Raw genomic sequence first — 6,195 nt, 5'->3', positions numbered from 1 at the left:
CAAGACACCTGTGATTAGCCTTGGCAGTAAGGGACTCGGTCTCTGGTTTGTTTGCTCAGCATGCGAGAGATGGGAGAGTCCCTTAGAATGGACACATAATCTGATTCCGATGGAAGTCAGAAGACTTTGGGTTTAAGGATTCCTGCTCTCTGCGTAAGAGACGATTCCCAGAAGTGTGGCTGGCAAGATCGGGGAGGTCACCAGCCTTGGGGAAGAAACAGCCCCTATTGTACACAGTCCTTTGTCAAGAGCAGGGCTTCACATGGTCCTCCCTGCAGTGTAGCTCCCTCACCTTCAGGCTGGCCACCAGGTCCACTGGCAAGTATGCCCATTGGCCCTCACCCACTCATTCCCTACCTGCTGCTGCTGGGTGTTCATTCCTAACTCTTTTTCCTCCAACCACCCTTGGGATTGCAACACATCAGACCATCTCGGTTTTAGTAGCGAGATGACGCCAGAAATCCTCTTATTCTAGGAAAACAAATTGGACCTGTTTTCCTGGCCTCACCAGTCAGAACACAAACTTACCTTCTGTCCCTGGTATAAGGGAACTAAGGCTTCACCCAGTGCATTGTCTATCAAACTGTTGATTGCAACTCATTATAGGATTGTTAAATAAATTTAAAGTGTTGCAAGTCAGCATGAAAAAAAAAATTCTTTCAAAGATCAGACTAGGGCTTCCCCAGTGGCGCAGTGGTTAAGAATCCGCCTGCCAATGCAGGGGTCATGGGTTTAAGCCCTGGTCTGGGAAGATCCCACATGCCATGGAGCAACTAGGCCTGTGCGTCACAACTACTGAGCCTGTGCTCTAGAGCCCGTGAGCCACAACTACTGAGCCTGCGGGCCAGAACTACTGAAGCCCACACGCCTAGAGCCCATGCTCTGCAACAGAAGCCACCACAATGAGAAGCCTGTGCACTGCAACGAAGAGTAGCCCCCGCTCGCTGCAAAGCCTGGGCGTTGCAACGAAGACCCTACGCAGCCAAAAGTAAAAAAATTAAAAAAATAAATAAATGTATTAAAAAAAGAAAAAGATTAGACTAGACTAGAACAAAAAAGAAAATACCAACTGCCATTACATCACATGTAACATGGGTAAGTACTGTTTCGTTCAAATTTCATTTCAGTTATTATAAATACGTATATAGAGTGTACTGAAAGTTCAGGTAGAAACCAGGTAGTATGGTTTTAAGCTTTAATAACTTCAGAAGTATAAATGCTACAGACTTACAAAGAACATCATTTGAAAGTTTTATTTAAATTTCTTTCACCTTATTTTTATGAATTTTGAATAATGTATTTTTATTTTAATGTTTGTCTCTGTCCACTGAAGATGATAAATATTTCCTGATACAAAACTAAAATGAAAAAATTGTTATTCAAAATTCACATAGGTAAAAGAAATTTAAATTATTACGTTTTCAAATGATGTTTTTTGTTAGTTTGTAGAATTCATACCTCTTATGCGATTAAAGTGTAAAACTTTTCTAAGGATATTCCCTGGTGGTCCAGTGGTTAGGACTCGGCACTTTCACTGCTGGGGCCTGGGTTTATACTTCTACTTTGGCCTTATCACAGTCTGTCCTCTCTCACACCTTTGTGAACTCCTGGACCAGAAAGGACAGGTTATTTTCACCTTTTTAATCACTTGCAAAGTCTAGCACAAGGTTCGTATGTAGCAGGTATTCCATAAACCCTTGTTAAATGAGATGAGGCCGGTGGGGTTAACGTGACCCCTTTAAAGCTACAAGGGTGAGGGCTGGCTTCACTAAATGATGTTTTGAATGCACTTCCGGCCAACAAGCATGTGAGTTACATGATCTGTTGTTACACACCAGCGTGGCACTTAGACTAGGTCTGAGTCCACTACTCTCGTTTGACAGTGAGGCCAGAGTGGTTAGGTGACTTCTCTTGTGTCACACAGCTCACAGCTCTCCCAACTCCCAGGCCACTGCTCTGTTCCCACCCTCTTACCTCCCCCTTGGAGGTCACCTGGGGAGTTTGGGGACCAGGTTTGGCTCTCCTGAGCCTGGGGCATGGCAATTTTCCAGAACCTCCCAATTCCACTCATAGACAACCCCCCGGCCTCTACCCCTCCCTCTTCCCCTCCCCCCTCCTCCCACCACCCGCCAGGGCTTGCCCTCCTCCAACTCCCACCTAGGACTACAAATGCTTTAAAGATGCCGCAAATCAAAGTCCCAGGTAAAGTTTCGCCTTTTGTGAAAGCGGGGGGAGGGGGTGGGGGTGGGGGGGTGTTAGTTACCAAGGACGTGCTCTTGCTGGCCAGGTGGCCTCTTGTAACAAAGTTTCTTTCTGTTTATCAGTGGAGCGGCTGACCTCCTGGAGACGTGGGGACCAGGAAGTTCAGGGATGTTTGCTCAGGTTGGTCAGACTACCGTTCAATTACAGGTTTATTCTTTGAATAGTGATGACTGTTGCCGCTCTCACTGGGAGCATGTGTGTGGAGGAGCTAACACCACGCTGGGGGTGGGGGGACGACAGGTCAATTTCAAGCTACTGGTTGGGGGGAGGGAGCCAAGAGGCTGTTTTGGACAAATGATTCTCCGTTTCTTCCCTGCCAGCACTTTCTGGACATCAAACCCTGCCTGCATTTCACTTCCTCTGTTCTCATGCTGTGAACAAAGTAGCAAACTATCTGGTCCCAACTCCTCCTCCCACCTCTGACCCTTTGAATTACAGAATGCTGGGAGGTTTTCACTTTTCTCCATAATTACACTTTGAAGACACTTCAGCTTTCCCCCAAGACTAAAGCTGCAGTACGTGGTTATTTTCCCAGAAAGATGCACTGAAAGTTATTTCAGTAGCTAGTCCGTCAGGTTTTCTCCCTGGTAGATGCAGGTTTATGTTTTGTTTGCACAGTGTTTTAAGCTTTAGTTACCCAAACAGATTTTTCCATTGAGAAACCCAACCCAACTTTACTCACACTGTACACCTAGAATATGCTCGGCATATAGTAGGTGCTCAGTAAATATTTCTTGATTTATTCCAAGTTTGTAAAAGTCACTGAAAATCAAAATAATATGTGACCAAGCAGGAAGTTCAACAGCTCACAGGTTTTTGTTACTGGATGGAGGACCTCCAGGCCCTGCCAGGTGAGGCAGGGATGTGCAACTATCTCAAACTGAGCCTTGAGACTCCTCAGAATCCAGGGATAAAGGAGGACCCCAGGTGGGTATGAGCTGGGATTCCCTAATTATCTAGGAACCCTGGTGACAGTCAGGCTGGGTTTGAGAGAAGGCAAAAAAAAGAACTTGGATTGAGTCTTATCATCCTTTGATTGTCAGAGGAAGGGGAACGGATGGGGGAGTTTAACAGGAGGGGTATTCCTGCAGGCTTGCGCTGGTCTCTAGATTGGGGGCAGGTGATGGTGAGGACAGAACTGAAGTTTTCCCTTCTGTCCTCACCGCACAGGGTGCTCCTGGCAGTAGGACTTCTGCCTAGGGCCACTGGATACTCATCATGCCACACCCTGAACTCAGTGTCTGTGCCCTGCCCCCTAAGCTAGCCAGCCTTCCCAAGTTTCCCCACTGCTGCCAGTAGTGTCGAGATCCTGGAAACAACTCTTGGCCCTGCCCTACTCCCAGGCACGGAGTTTCTAAACGGTTTTCAACATCAGGTTCACTCCATGCCCACGCCCAAGTCCTGCTGATTCATTCTCTACCTCCCAGACCCTTCTCTTCCTCTCTCCACTTTTCAAAACCATCATCTGAGACTGTGCTCTTATTGCCCAATATCTGGAGAATCAGCAGAGGCTGCCTGCCAGCCTCCCTCTGCCCCAGGCCTCTCTCTCTTTCACAATCAGAAGAGCCATATTCATATTCCTTTAGTGCCATTTGATTGTAGCAGAAACATGGCCGGGGCAGTCTGCTTCCTGTTTGCTACTCACCCTCACCGTCTATCTTTTCCTCTTCAAAGTGTTTCCCTCATATTCTTGCTAAGCAAGCCATATTCCCTTTCTCTCTCAAATTCTTACCTGTAACTCCCCTCCTCCGAGGAGCCTTCTTAGACTAAGGTGCATCTTACTGCCCTCAGTATCTGGGTGTATTTGTTTCCAAGTTTCATTGCCCATGTTTCCCCATGTGGGACTTCCTCACTAGATTTTTATGGGGGAGGGAGAACCAACAAGTCTATAGACGTTGCGCCATGTAGATCCTGTTTTCTTTCTTCTTCCCAATCCTTAAATCCTAGCCCTCAATCTTTTGCCTCTTGTATGCTTTTCCCTACCAGTTCACCCAGCTTTCTAATCCCTGCAGCATCTCTCTGTCCTGAGGTATTTGCTTGTTAATTCCCCTGCCCTGATCTGTCTGTTCTTTGTTTTCTATCGTATGCAGAGCTGAGGGTGAGGATTGGGTTTCTTCCTTTCTTCAAATCTCTACCTAGGGCTCAGGACCAGGTTGCACAGGGGACAGGAGAATAACCTGACCTCCCAGGGCTCTCAGGTGCCACAAAAGAGTCTTATAACAGTCCTCTTTCTCCCCAGACTGCGCCCATCCTTGTTCACTGGGCGAGCCTTTTACACAGCACAATTGCAGCTTTGAGTTCAACACAGTGACAGGCAGTGCCCTGCACTTGACCTCCCATTCATTCAAACCCTCACTCTCATTCCCATCAAAAGAAAGGACATTTTGGGCCTTCCCAGAGAGGGGCAGAGGGGTGTAGGAGGAGCCAGGTTCGCCCAAATCTTTGGCACAGTCACTGGGTCCCTCTGGTACATAGAAAGCCACTTTGGTCCTGAGCTGCACTTCTAGGGCTGGAGATGTCAGAACACATCCATGGAGCCAGAGGAGGTTCAGGACAATACCACCGCCATTTTTAATATTACTACTTACCATATCAACAAACAGTTGTCTTTTCCATTTTACACATAAGGAAACTGAAGCACAGGGAGGTTTAGTAACCTGACCAAGGTCACAGAGCTAGGAAGTGGCAGAGGCAGAATCTGCTCCCAAGCACATGTCTTTCCAAAGCCCACTGTCTTAACCATGACACCAGGGGCTGCCTTGCACTTGGAGCGTTGCCAAAGCATTTTCATATACTCCTTGTCATTTGCTCCCACCCAGGGAGTGCTTATGTGATCTGGCCGAGGCTACACAGCTAAATTGGTGACAGAGCTGAGCCAGCTCTCTGCCTGTCCATTATACCCACTGCCTCTGCCCTAGGGTGAGCTGCCCCTCTGATTCCTAATTTCTGTTCTAGACAATGGCTACATGGGCTAAGCCCATGGTCACATCTCCTGTTCAGTTTTCTCCCAACTGAATTTGGACTAAGATGTTTTTGATCTGAGGGCATTTGACATTCCTCAGGGCTTCCCCTTTTCAGGTGTGAGTTCTTCCATTCTGCTATGGGTAGGAATCAGCTGTTCTGCTAACTGTGGTTAGTGATTACCAAGGATGAGGCCATCTCAGGCAGCCCAGTATCCTTCATGGTTCCTTTGACAGACCTGCCCTGCTTACTGCCCTGGTGCCCCTGAAAGTAGTTTTCTCTTGTTACCTCTGGGTGCCTAAAGTGAATGTCATTGTTGAGAAACAGGAGCTAGGGAAGTACCTGCAATGATACTAGCTTCTGCTGGATAATTTGAACTAAAGTATATTTCAAACCCCTCACCTTAGCTTGTATTATCACACGCATTTGCCTGTCTAATCCTTTTCACCCTTCCTGTGATGGGCAGAGACACAGCTCATGGTAGGAGAGGAGAATGAGGCGGGGGTAGTGCACACACATCTCTGGCAAAATGGGCCCCAGGTTCCTTGGTGTGTCCAGAGTTGTTAACTTCATGCAGTGTCTGTAAACTACATTTGTGGGTCTGGCAGTGCACTGAGAGGGCAGCATTAAAATCCTCCCTGTGAATGTTGCAGTGGGTGGCTGGCTGATAGCGGGGTCTGTTCTGTGCTTTGCTGGCAAATCGACACCCTCCCTCCACCCCCATACACACAGGAGAGCCCTGTCCTACCCGCTGCCGAGGTCAGGGTCTGGGATGACAGGGCCTGGGATGACTGGCTCTGGGGGCAAGTAACAAACTATTTCTCCTTTCGGTTAGCCTGGGGTTTGGAACAAGTGACAGGGAATCAGGAAGTTGGTGACAATCACAATCATGAACACCCATCAGACTCCCTCCCCACAATACCGTGTACACAGCTCCCGCCCCCGAAAGGCCCAAGCCTCCAGAGGAAGAAC

Source organism: Neophocaena asiaeorientalis, unplaced genomic scaffold (genome assembly GCF_003031525.2).
Source record: "Neophocaena asiaeorientalis asiaeorientalis breed wild unplaced genomic scaffold, Neophocaena_asiaeorientalis_V1.1 scaffold134, whole genome shotgun sequence".
NCBI classification, from domain to species: Eukaryota; Metazoa; Chordata; class Mammalia; order Artiodactyla; family Phocoenidae; genus Neophocaena; species Neophocaena asiaeorientalis.
Note: the sequence above shows the minus strand (reverse complement) of the source record.